Source organism: Protopterus annectens, chromosome 6.part0 (genome assembly GCF_019279795.1).
Source record: "Protopterus annectens isolate FY-2018-M chromosome 6.part0, PAN1.0, whole genome shotgun sequence".
NCBI classification, from domain to species: Eukaryota; Metazoa; Chordata; order Ceratodontiformes; family Protopteridae; genus Protopterus; species Protopterus annectens.
In genome coordinates this window covers 1,133,694,228-1,133,708,461 of record NC_056737.1, presented here as the reverse complement: position 1 = coordinate 1,133,708,461, position 14,234 = coordinate 1,133,694,228, and the positions used below count along the sequence as shown (strand labels likewise).

Here is a 14,234-nt window from a genome sequence, read left to right as displayed (position 1 = left end):
ATGGGACAGGCATTCAGACCGACAGTCTAGAGATGGCGTTCAGACTGGCAGCAAAGAAGTTATGAGGATGGTATGTTCGGATGTCATCTTTATGCCCTGTGCTATGCAGGGAGCATACGTGTAAAGTACGGTGTACCTTAAATCAACCTAAAGGCTTTGTATATTGACCGGACATCAGACTACCTTTGGCAGGGGATCCCTAATGCAATGAATACTGCAACAGTGAAATGGAAGGACATCAAAGAGTTAAATCAAATCCTGCACCATGGAAAATTAAAGAAACTAAAAAAAATGCATGCTTCAAACAGACAAAGCTTAGAATGACTGGCATCAAAACAGGACACAAAATACATTCATAAATTTAGGCATATCAGAAATTTCATTAAGGTCCACATTAAAATGAATAAACAAAACTATATCAACCTCCAATATAAACACCAAAAAATCCAAAACTTTTTTGGTCATTACTAAACAAAGTAATACACCCTGGCCAAACAAACTAATACACCCCAAACCAACATACCTTCTCCTTCTAACATCACTGACTCAATACCATCTCAATTCAACTACTACTTTATTCAGATAGTACTATCTCTGATTAATAATAATTCACCTCTCTGACTCTCCTCTCATCTTGTCCTAACCTGTCACATTCTTTCGCCTTCCTCCCAGTCTCCATCTGTATTATAAGAAAACTTCTACTGAAACTAAAACCAAAGAAATATCTAAAAGTAACTGCTGATGCCATAGCTTTCCTTGAATCCGTACTGGTAAAGTGATCCATAGCTGTAAGAGATGTCCCATCCATCTGAAAAAAAAAAAAAAGACCTAGTACCCCTCTTATCCCATCTGTCATTCTTGAAGACCTAGCATTGTTTAGACCTCAACATTGTACTATCGCTGCTTTCCTCAACTTCACCAATATCATAAACCTACATAAGAATAATGGCAGCCTGGCATCTTTACTCTTCTTAGATTTATCAAACACATTTGACACAATATCCATCAACATCTTAATGAACTTTCTTACCTCAGCCTCACCTGATCTCTCTCTCATGGTTCCACAGCTATCTGACTGACAGACAGCAAGCAGTCAAATGGAAATAAAATCTCTCCTCCTCCTTACCAGTCACTGTTGGCATCCCAGAAGGATCACTATTAAGCTCCCTCTTATTCAACATTTTCATAAACAATCTACAAACTGTTATCCACCTTGACAACACACTACAGTATGCTGATGACTCAGCCTCTTATATGTGCAGCCCCATGTGTACCAATGCTTCAAGACATCACCCAAAATTCTTTCACTCTATCAAAACTTGGCTAAAAGATGCAAACCTACTTTTAAATCCTAAATAAATAAACAAATCAACTTATGTTCTTCAGACCTAAACCATACCAAAATGAAATACAGTCTTTTTAAATAACCTCATCCAGCAACAGAAAATTTGAAGCCGTAACTCAAAACTTCTGAGTGTCCTAAAGGAGAATAACCTTAAAATTAACCAACACGTATTGCAAGCCTCTGTAAAGCCAAACACTGCCAGACAGATGAGGTAGAGGGGGCTAAATTGCTAACAGGATAAGAGAAGATGACGGAGATAAAAATGCTGATGCATAACCAACCTACAGGAAAGTCCCCAGGAATGGATGGTATTCCTGTGGAAGTTTGGATGCTAGGAGAGAAGAAAGTGAACTGGGTAGGGATGTACTCTTTCTCATTTGTTATTTGCATTTTATTTAGAACCAATGGCAAAATAAGGGACTCAGAAATTAAAGAATACAATTGGTATGGTAGTCAAGAAAACTTGGCTTTATTTGCAGATATTTTATACGTGATAAAACCAGAAAAGCACATTCACTATTAGATGTTCTGAGACAGATTCAAGTCTTTGTAGGATGTGTAATTAATGACGATAATACAAAGGCAATAGCTGTAAACTATGTCTCTACATATGAAATGGTTCAGCAATACACGTATTACTGGGGATTTGATAACATGAAGTACTTTGGAGTATGGATTAAAAGGGATTCTGTTGTGACAGCTAATGATAAGTGGGAAGACACTAAACAAAAGATAATATAAAAACTGAGAAACTAGAAGCTCTGTTTTATGCATATGGTTAGCAAGATAGAAACAGTGAACATATGTTTACCCTCTTTAGTTTTAAACACAGGTCAGTCATATTTTTATCAACCAGAGGAGAAGTTGTGGATGGCAATTAATAAGGAATTGAAGGATTTTAACTGGGAGTGGAAGAGGGCAAGAGTCAAGTAGGATAAGTTGATCTTCCAATAGAACAAGGTGGTTTGGGATTACCTTATTTGAAGGGGTATTTAAGATCAGCAGTTAAGGCTCCTATATATACAGCACAAGCAGAAAACTATAATTCAAAATGGAAAGGGATGATGACAAAACTGGGGAAGCTCAATTAACAAGGAGACACTGGGATTTTGGATGCACACCCTTAGGAAGAATAACAATAACCATACAGAATATTAGAATATTTCCTGCTACTTTATGAACATAAGAACTAAGCCAACACAGGGCTGGAGAAAGGAAGTTCTGATGATAGGGATGAGCACAATTAGGGGGTACACAGAATAGATAAGAGGGGGCTGGAATTTATTGGATAAAACTGGCAAAGGAACCAAGGTATTGGGAGCAAATAAGCAGAGATGGAAAGACAACAGAAGGGGAAGAGGCCAAGTATGAATTTGGACTGCAGGCTAGATATTGCCTTCTCCATCAAGGATTGATATCAGAGTAAAGCAAAGAGAAAGAAATAGGGGAATCCTAAGTGAAAGACCAGCACTGATAGAGTTTTTAGCAGAGTCTAGAACAGAAGCTGCTGTTAAAAAAGGAATAATTAGTAGGGCTTATAAAATATCGCATGATAACTATAGAAATCAATCACAGAAGGTTAGAAAGGACTGGGAAGAGAGAGTGGATAACCAATTAGCAAAGAAACAATTGGACAAATATGTATAGCTCCCAAATATGCAACAAAGTCTAGAAGATTTATGATCTTTGCTTGGAAGTGTTTGCATAGGTATATTTGTACCCCAAGCAGACGTCACAGAAATTTTCCTTAGGTAGATGGAAAATGTTGAAGGTGTAATAGGGAAGAAAGAGGTAATTGAGAATATATTTTTTGGGAGTGTAATGAGTTGGCAGACTTTAAAATTCTCTGCAGACTACTCTAACAAATACTGGGTGAGTAAACTGGTATAACTAAGGAAATGCTGAGCTATGATACAAAATCAGAATTGCTCAGACATAATAAGGCCTTGATGAGTTTAATTCAAGTGGATTCCTAATTTCTGTGTTGCTGGTCTTTCTCTTGTTCATCTTCCAACTCCAGATTCCAGTTCAATTCCAAGGTGCTCCTGGTTCGTCTAGTCATCTCCTGGGCTTTTCTCTGTCTCTTAAGCGTTTTCCTTTGGAACAGTGGAAAATGTTTCACCAGCAAAGTCTCTTCATGTGCTTTATCATCAATAGAATGAGATGCACAGTCCTCTTCTGCTTGATGGCTCACTTTTTGTTGAAAAAAAAAAACTTTTGTATTCCTTCCTTAGCCTGTTCTGCATCAAAATGACTTTGAGCATCCAGGAAAAATATTCTGAAGACAAGCTGGATACAGGAGCTTGAATCTCACACCTGCCTCTCAACATTCCCTTATTACTGGAATAAATTTGTTTCTCTTCTACCTTGTGCAGAGTAAATAACCATTTTCCACAAACACTCTACTTTCTCCACCTTTTAATACTTTGTCCTTTTGCCATATTTTTGTCAGGCTTAAAGGATTAACTCTTTCTGCTGGTATGACTGCATCTTGCCAATATAGGTCTCGACTGGTTTCTCATGGCCAGATTTGGAGCATACATACTATGTGCCATTTCAATTTACAGTTCCTGCTGTGGAATATCAGTCCAGTTGCTTATTTCTGCCTTCATAAAATTAATACAGTCTGTTCATTCTAGTTTCTCTTTTACAGCAGAAACGCTCACATTTTCCCTGTGTGCTCTGTCCTCTACTTAGACAACTTTTGAAACATCTCTTCTTGAGAAGTCTCATACTCGGCCAGTCTTTTCTTCAATTCAATCTCTGATTTTTGCAGTTTTATCAGCTCATCTGAATCTGTTTAAAGCTTCTTCCATTTTTCCAACCTTTTGAGCTGCTATACTCCTTCAATGTTTAATTTATTTTTACCAGCTCGGAGCACATCTGACTTATTTTTTCCTCTAAATTACTGGAAGTCACACCTTGCACCTAAGCTGGAGTTTGAACTGCTTTTTGTTGAACAGCTGCAGGATTCTTCCCAGTCAGTGTTACCACTTCACTTCTCTAGATTATTTTCTTTCAGTCTCTCTTAATTTCTTCTTTGCTGGCATCCATGCAGTGCACTTAGTAGCCAGTAACTAAATTTACTAAAAGTAACAAGAATTCCTGACCCTTGTGTTTCAGTTTATTTTTTCACACTGGGAGAGCCCTAGTTAAGCGGTTGATTAGTGTGCAGCCATCTTAGAAAGTACTGAATTGAAATTTCTGTAATACCCTTGTAAACCCCAAATTCAAAAAGTGAAAATTTTTGTTTTTTTTAAGTAAAAGCACCCCAAAAGAAAAAACCCAAAAAAGGGTTTTGAAAAATAATAAAATAAAATAAACATGTTTCTGTGCTATATCACATTTTGAAACAACTTCATCTATAATATCATACTGAACCAAGTGATTACTATCAACAGTTTGTACATCAAAAAAATCTTGTTTGTCAGCTGAACTACTGCTGACTGAAATTACAGACTCATTGTTAACAACTGAAGAAACATAGTCATTTCCTACATATGTATTGACCCAAAATTCCTTGTCACCCATTTCAGTATGTTGGGCACCCAAGTCAATATCCAAACAATTGTCAGTTGTATCAACAAATTCAAGTGACTCCTCACCCAAATAGCCATTTCCAACATTAATAACACTGTTAAAAACTGCAAAATGGTCCACACATCCCTCAATTGTGTTTACAGACCATTTCGATACTCCCCCCTCCCCCAATGTTCTTGAAAATTCGACTGTTTGCGCCCTCTGTTTAACAGTCTTTCTGACCTCCGTAGGCCGTATGACTGTTCCAAAAAGGCTCATGTGCTGAATCAAGTTCTTGGTCATTAATAGGTTTGAAAACATTGTCGTCACTGTCATTAACAACAGGCCCTTCCACATTGAGTCTAGGCTGATAAAAACCCATCTTTCGCCCAGGCGGGTAAGCACATTTATTAGCATAGTCGTTTGTGTCCCTAGTCAACTTCTTTTGTTTGACCAACCTACTTTTGTTCACAAAAACCTCAATATTTTTTAACACTTTGTCAAAATTAACTTGGTGTTGGTAAAATAGCAAGTCAGTAGTAATGCTAGAGTGGAAGTTAGAAATTTCTGAACGCAATACATCCAACTTACTGTTGTTGTTCTTAATAATCACCTCTAGCATCTCCATACCAGTACGATCAAATAAAACGACCAATTCATTAAACGCCTCAGTGCCAACCTCCACACCCATTGGTAATTTCCATAAACGAAGTCCCTTAGGGACTTGTTTCAATTCTCTAGACTTAGCAAGAAACAAATTGTCAAGCTGAAGGGCTCGATATTTGGCGCAAAGTTTTTCATACCTGAAAATCTGTTCCCTCACAGTCAGGGATACTGTACGCTTAACAACAGACTCTCCTTCGTTTCCGTCAAAGCCTGGTGTCTCAAACCATGTGACTAACTCCTGTTGGTTTCGCGTAACTGCCGTCGACCCAGAAAGCCCATGCACAGCTGGCAACACTCCAGTACTTGCTGGCAAACGTAAATTAGAGTTAGAAACCGCTCCACTGTACGAAACAGAAACCCCAGGTTTTTGTCCTGGCGTAATGGTAGACCCAGGTGAATGCAACATAAAAAGTTCAACTTCAGAGTCTGTGGGGCTAACATCACTCCTTCCTTGGTTTTTGTTCGCCTCATATACCTTAGTTAACTTCTCAATGGCCGAAGTTAACTCCTTTAATATCTGTTCCATAACCAAACTTCAGCAGCAAGGCAAAATGTAGTTAGGGTTGAATAACAACTCAACAACCCACACAGCAACCCAAACCAGGGTCAAATAATTAGAAAATACGAAGTTCCACAACCACTGCACCACTATTCACCAAAGCAACGAAGTTCACTTATGAAAACCAATTTATTGTTACAAAAACAGACTTAGTGCTTTTTTACAAGCATTTTTAGTTGTTAAAAACAATCTTTTTGAGTTTTATTTTAACTAATTTTAATTAACTAATTATGATGTCATGACTAATTAGTGGGGTGTGTGGATACATAATGTGCAAGTTTTCAGTGTTTCAAATGACTCTGATGATGCCATGTTAATGGTGAAAGCGCTAAGTCTGTTTTTGTAACAATAAATTGGTTTTCCTAAGTGAACTTCGTTGCTTTGGTGAATAGTGGTGCAGTGGTTGTGGAACGTCGTATTTTCTAATTATTTGACCCTGGTTTGGGTTTTCTTACCTCGGCCTCACCTGATCTCTCTCTCATGGTTCCACAGCTATCTAACTGACAGACAGCAAGCAGTCGAATGGAAATAAAATCTCTCCTCCTCCTTACCAGTCACTGTTGGCATCCCAGAAGGATCACTATTAAGCTCCCTCTTATTCAACATTTTCATAAACAATCTACAAACTGTTATCTACCTTGCCAACACACTACAGTATGCTGATGACTCAGCCTCTTATATGTGCAGCCCCATGTGTACCAATGCTTCAAAACATCACCCAAAATTCTTTCACTCTATCAAAACTTGGTTAAAAGATGCAAACCTACTTTTAAATCCTAAATAAACAAATCAACTTATGCTCTTCAGACGTAAACCATACCAAAATGAAATACAGTCTTTTTAAATAACCTCATCCAGCAACAGAAAATTTGAAGCTGTAACACAAAACTTCTGAGTGTCCTAAAGGAGAATAACCTTAAAATTAACCAACACATATTTCAAGCCATTAAAAAACATACCAGAAACTTGGCCCTCTCTGTAAAGCCAAACACTGCCAGACAGATGAGGTAGAGGAGGCTAAATTACTAACAGGATAAGAGAAGATGATGGAGATAAAAATACTGATGTATAACCAACCTACAGGAAAGTCCCCAGGAATGGATGGAAGTTTGGAAGCTATGAGAGAAGAAAGTGAACTGGGTAGGGATGTACTCTCTCATTTGTTATTTGCATTTTATTTAGAACTGATGGCAAAATAAGGGACTCAGAAATTAAAGAATACAATTGGTATGGTAGTCAAGAAAACTTGGCTTTAATTGCAGATATTTTATACGTGATAAAACCAGAAAAGCACATTCAGTGTTAGATGTTCTGAGACAGTTTCAAGTCTTTGTGGGATGTGTAATTATTGACGATAAAACAAAGGCAATAGCTGTAAACTATGTATCTACATATGAAATGGTTCAGCAATACACGTATTACTGGGGATTTGATAACATGAAGTACTTTGGAGTATGGATTAAAAGGGATTCTGTTGTGGCAGCTAATGATAAGTGGAAAGACACTAAGCAAAAGATAATATAAAAACTGAGAAACTAGAAGTTCTGTTTTATGCATATGGTTAGCGAGATACAAACAGTGAACATATGTTTACCCTCTTTAGTTTTAAACACAGGTCAGTCATATTTTTATCAACCAGAGGAGAAGTTGTGGGTGGCAATTAATAAGGAATTGAAGGATTTTAACTGGGAGTGGAAGAGGGCAAGAGTCAAATAGGATAAGTTGATCCTTCCAATAGAACAAGGTGGTTTGGGATTACCTTATTTGAAGGGGTATTTAAGATCTGCAGTTAAGGCTCCTATATATATATATATATATATATATATACAGCACAAGCAGAAAACTATAATTCAAAATGGAAAGGGATGATGACAAAACTGGGGAAAGTCAATTAACAAGGAGACACTGGGATTTTGGATGCACACCCTTAGGAAGAATAACGATAACCATACAGAATATTAGAATACTTCCTGCTACTTTATGAACATAAGAACTAAGCCAACACAGGGCTGGAGAAAGGAAGTTCTGAGGATAGGGATGAGCACAATTAGGGGGTACACAGAACAGACAAGAGGGGGCTGGAATTTATTGGATACAAACTGGCAAAGGAACCAAGGTATTGGGAGCAAATAAGCAGAGATGGAAAGACAACAGAAGGGGAAAAGGCCAAGTATGCATTTGGACTGCAGGCTAGATATTGCCTTCTCCATCAAGGATTGATATCAGAGTAAAGCAAAGAGAAAGAAATAGGGGAATCCTAAGTGAAAGACCAACACTGGTAGAGTTTTTAGCAGAGTCTAGAACAGAATCTGCTGTTAAAAAAGGAATAATTAGTAGGGCTTATAAAATATTGCATGATAACTAGAGAAATCAATCACAGAAGGTTAGAAAGGACTGGGAAGAGAGAGTGGATAAGCAATTTGCAAAGAAACAATTGGGCAAATATGTATAGCTCCCAAATATGCAACAAAGTCTAGAAGATTTATGATCTTTGCTTGGAAGTGTTTGCATAGGTATATTTGTACCCCAAGCAGACGCCAAAGAAATTTTCCTTAGGTAGATGGAAAATGTTGAAGGTGTGATAGGGAAGAAAGAGGTAATTGGGAATATATTTTTTGGGAGTGTAATGAGTTGGCAGACTTATTCTCTGCAGACTATTCTAACAAATACTGGGTGAGTAAATTGGTATAACTAAGGAAATGCTGAGCTATGATACAAAATCAAAATTGCTCAGACATAATAAGGCCTTGATGAGTTTAATTCAAGTGGATTCCTAATTTCTGTGTTGGTGGTCTTTTTCCTGTTCATCTTCATCTTCCAACTCCAGATTCCAGTTCAATTCCAAGGTGCTCCTGGTTTGTCTAGTCACCTCCTTGGCTTTTCTCTGTCTCTTAAGCATTTTCCTTCGGAACAGTGGAAAATGTTTCACAAGCAAAGTCTCTCCATGTGCTTTATCATCAACAGAATGAGATGCAGAGTCCTCTTCTGCTTGATGGCTCACTTTTTGTTGAAAAAAAAAAAACTTTGTATTGCCTCCTTAGCCTGTTCTGCATCAAAAATGACTTTGATCCTCCAGGAAAAATATTCTGAAGACAAGCTGGATACAGCAGCTTTAATCTCACACCTGCCTCTCGACATTCCCTTATTACTGGAATAAAATTGTTTCTCTTCTACCTTGTGCAGAGTGAATAATCATTTTCATAAACACTCTTTCTCCAATTTTTAATACTTTGCCCTTTTGCCACATTTTTGTCAGGCTTAAAGGATTAACTCTTTCTGCTGGTATGACTGCATCTTGCTAATATAGGTCTCATCTGGTTTCTCATGGCCAGATTTGGAGCATACATACTATGTGCCATTTCAATTTACAGTTCCTGCTGTGGAATATCAGTCCAGTTGCTTATTTCTGCCTTCATAAAATTAATACAGTCTGTTCATTCTAGTTTCTCTTTTACAGCAGAAAATCTCAGATTTTCCCTGTGTGCTCTGTCCTCTACTTAGACAACTTTTGAAACATCTCTTCTTGAGAAGTCTCATACTCGGCCAGCCTTTTCTTCAATTCAATCTCTGATTTTTGCAGATTTATCAGCTCATCTGAATCTGTTTAAAGCTTCTTCCATTTTTTCCAGCCTTTTATTTGAGTTGCTATACTTCTTCAATGTTTAATTTATTTTTACCAGGTCGGAGCACATCTGACTTATTTTTTCCTCTAAATTACTGGAAGTCATATCTTGCACCTAAGCTGGAGTTTGAACTACTTTTTGTTGAACAGCTGCAGGATTCTTCCCAGTCAGTGTTCCCACTTCACTTTTCTAGATTATTTTCTTTCAGTCTCTCTTAATTTCTTCTTTGCGGGCATCCATGCAGTGCACTTAGTAGCCAATAACTAAATTTACTAAAAGTGACAAGAATTCCTGACACTTGTGTTTCAGTTTATTTTTTCACACTGGGAGAGCCCTAGTTAAGCGGTTGATTAGTGTGCAGCCATCTTAGAAAGTACTGAATTAGTGAAGGTTCTGGAAATTATTTCTGTAATGACTAATAGTATTTTCTGAAGGACTGAAAAACCTTAGTGTTCTCCCACTGAAAATACTTATACATTCTGGAAATAGTCTCGGGAAAGAATACACCCTCATAGGCAGAATCAGAAACTGAGCTCTCCTATCAGTCTATCTGTCTCTTCATCTTCCTGTCCAGTTTCAGAATCTTGAATGTCTTCAGGAAAAGAATTCTCTTTCATTTATCAGAAATCACTTCAAAATAATAATCAGCAGCTTGAATTAAACCCTGACCCAATAAACTACTCCTGCCTAAAGAAATTTGAGGAGTAGATACATTTAATTTTTGGTACTTTTTGACAAGAAAATGGGACCAGAAGTGTTATTAATGGCAGCAACAGACTTCCCCTGGGATGGGCACAACATTCTGACCAAACAGAGAAGTGCTCCCTGTTCCCTCTCCCAGATCAGCAAGAGTGGCTTTCCCGTGCACACTGAGGGGATACCAACAGTCACAGAGGATGTACCTAAACTCTTGACCATAGTGGCTGTAGGTGCTACACCAGAGGGATCTGAAATAAAAGATGAGTGGTTTGAAGAAAAATCTATGGGCACAGTAGTGCCACCCACCTGTGGCTAAGGCAAATGCTAGCCTGCTGTGGTGGTAAAGTCTGTTTGCTTAACTTTTTCTTTTTGTGGCTGGAATAAGGACCATCTATGGGACCAGTGATTTGTTCCATTGTCAAGCCAAAAATGGAGCCTCTTTCCCTGGGGGAAACTAGCAGCAAGAGCTGGTAAAAATTGTAAGTCTTTCAAAAGTCATTTTTCACAAAAAGGCACAGCAAAAAAACACTTTAAAACACTTTGTCCATCCCGAAAATTAAAATAAACACAATTGCTCCACAGAAAAGATGTTATCAATTACCTTAAACAACTTTTAAACTGACGGGAAAAAAGTGTTTTCTAGTTCAAAACTACAGTTAAGCCTTATGACAGTCCATTAAAACACAAACTCCTAGGTTAAAAATAACTTCAACAGGAAAGGACAACAAAACAAATCTTTTAAATGCAGAAGGTGTTTCCCTAAATGGAACTTATTCCCAGCAAAGGAACAGCACAAGTGCTCTCTTCAATGGCAGGAGAGATCTTGATGACTTTGTAGAGCGATGTGTGCTATGTTTTTAAGAGGCATGCGAGGCTGTGCGTGCATGTATAAATTCCAGACACGTGCAATCCCTACTGCCATTTTGAAGAAGCAGCCAGTGTGTAAGCATGTATGGTTCACAGCAGCTAGTTTGTATACAAGTTACTTAGTCATAGTCAAATAAGCTTTACAGTAATGTGTTTGTATAGAATAAAACTGCTTAAACCCATGAAGACTCGTTTATTCATGTACCAACACAAGAGAGACAGACTTGGAGCCCATACCTGTCTTTTCAGTCAGCTCAGCTCAAGCTGACTGATGGTGTGAATGCCTGAAAGATACACTGAAGTTTTGGAAGTTGTACAACTGTTCCTTGGCAGGATATAATCCATATCACTGCAGTAGTGATCAATATGATGAACATCAGTTTTGTCTACATGCAGAAAACTGTGTTGTAGTCTTCTATTACTACTTCTTATCCAGAATGACTATTCACCTTCAGAACAGATGAAACCAGCTACTGTAATTAGGTTACACATACAATGATACTAATGGGTCAGTCAATCAGTCATTCATTCTTTTCTGATAACTGCTTTATATTAACTGGGATTACAGGCAGCCTCAGCCTATCCAGGCATTCAACAGCAGTAAGGCCAATAACTTACCTTGGGCATGATATCACTCAACTGCAGAGTGCAACTCCTCACCTTCACTGCATACTACCTAGAGGCAAGTTTAGGCTGCCATAATCACTTACTTGTGTGCCTTTGGGAAGTGACAGGAAACTGGAAACTCTGGTGAAAATCTACACACACAAAGGGAGAACACAGAAGGCACTCCTCAAGCAGGAACTAAACCAAAGAACCAATTAATGTGATATAGCAACACTATAACCACTGCACCACTTGCCACCTTGGTACTAACCAAACTACTAAAAAAATGACAAGCCACAGATCAGCCTTCAGTTGACATGCTGTGATGGCCTTCCACTGAACCAGTAATTAGGGAGCCTCAATCCTCACCAATGGCAATAGTGGGGGATGTTCATGGAAAGGATAACAGGTACACACTCAGTATTTCCAGATGCAATTCTCTGCATCAAGTGTAATTTCCCTAAAAGGCACACAAAGACCACAGTCAGTCTGGGGCTGGTTTATCCCTTTTCCTCTAGATTCCCAATAAGACTCTCCACTGGCACAGCTATAGGGTTAAGGTCTCAGCTGAGTGACGAAGCCAAGACCTCCAGCACCCTCTCGGTCCAACCAGTGCTTCATGTCCCTGCCCAAATAGCTGATACACACACTGTACTGAGGTTTGATTTACACACACACATACAGCTGGGAAATGCTGACACAGGTTTACTAGCTATGCCCCCTTCTGCCCTGACTATGAGGTTGTTTTCACTGCCACCAGTCATTCTGTATCAGCTACTTAAAGGCCCTTAACAAAGGGTGTCCAATCTTACTGTGTAATATTAATACCTATACAAATGGCAGTTTCACAAAGAGCAAGGCTATTAGTAGTGGTCCACACAGTGTCACCACATAAATATGCAAGTACTCTCAAAACTTAAATATCTCTAAACAGATCAGTCACAATGAAAGGTTTAAACACATATAAAATAAATAAAAGAACAAGACAAAAGTAAATATATATGCACAGTGACATCAGAGTTCAAAACCACAGGAAGTATTTAAAATAACATTGCAGTACAGACTCACAGATAAAGAAAAACAAAATCTAAACTAAGCTTGACTGCATCCAAGAGAATTATACTGTTCCCTAGAAACTTACTTCATTAGAGCAAGGCAGATATTGTGTTGAATGGTTCTTGTTAGGTCCAAGACCAAATCCAGAATTGTCTGTCTCACTAAAGAGACTTCTCAAATTAATATCCAAAATATTATTGCTGGGATAGCTTGCAGAATGACAATGTCTGGTCATCTGACTTCTAGTTCCCAGGCCAAAACTCCCATTGTCAGAATCTGGCAGCATTTAGCATCTACCTGTAAAAATATACAGACAAGGTCTTTTCCTCAGATCTCTGACAGATTCTGGAAGTCATAAAACCATTGTATATTCCTTCATGCTTCAAAGGTAGCAATTAGTTCACTCCAAGGACAATACAGAAAGCTTTGTAGGACAGACGGTCTCTCTAGCTGCACTGAAAACCTGAGAGGTAGCCTTTTTATTGCGTCCTATATAGTAATTTAATTTCAGATATTTTTCTAAAGTTTACTAGACTGAGGTTAACCTCCTGTATTCCCAGTTTCCATTGTTAAAATATATACATTTAAACAGTTACAACAGTCCATGTTCCTTTCTGTTCTCTTCCAGTAGGGCACACTGTGGACACATTTTAAACACAGCACTTTTACAAATACCTTTTAAGTGCAGACATCTGTACGGAGCAGTTTGTACACATGACATACATTTCTAACACAAGCATCTTGTATAAATCATTTTGATATTCTCCAAAGACATATAATTATTTAGAAAATTCCAGCTAGCTGTGCTGGAAGTACTTCCTTTTGTCACACATGCCACAAAATATTTAAAAGACAGCAGACCATGGAAAAGGGGATCATCTCAAAGAAAACACACTGATTCCAAGTTATGCACAGTTTACATGCATACTGCACTGGTTATCTTCTTCAGTTTCATCAACGTTTGCAAATTTCTGGCCTGACTGGTTAGCACACAGAGAGATGGAGCCAAGAATGGTACCCAGGCAACCAGGGCTTGATTAGTGGTCTGGCACTGCAGCAGCCAGCAGAGAGGGTGAGGAGTGAAGGGGTGTGGTCAACTCATCTCTCTCAGGGCATGGAGAGGGTTGCATGCACTGAATGGCACACTTGAAAGGTCAGACTTCCATAGTGGTGTCTGGAGAAACTACCTCCTGCGGTTTGGGGTGGGAGGGGAAGGAGCAGTGTTATATGAAGGGAACACGCCCTTGATGGAAATAAGAAGATGTTCTTCACGTTCAGCCCTTTCCACAGCTCC

General features: G+C 38.4%; 1 protein-coding gene across 2 annotated transcripts in view; it reads right to left on the bottom strand.

Annotated features, from left to right (window-relative positions):
• WDSUB1 (WD repeat, sterile alpha motif and U-box domain containing 1) overlaps positions 1-14,234 on the bottom strand; it is an 885,392-nt gene that overhangs the window by 575,830 nt on the left and 295,328 nt on the right. The gene's annotated exons all lie outside the window — the stretch shown is intronic.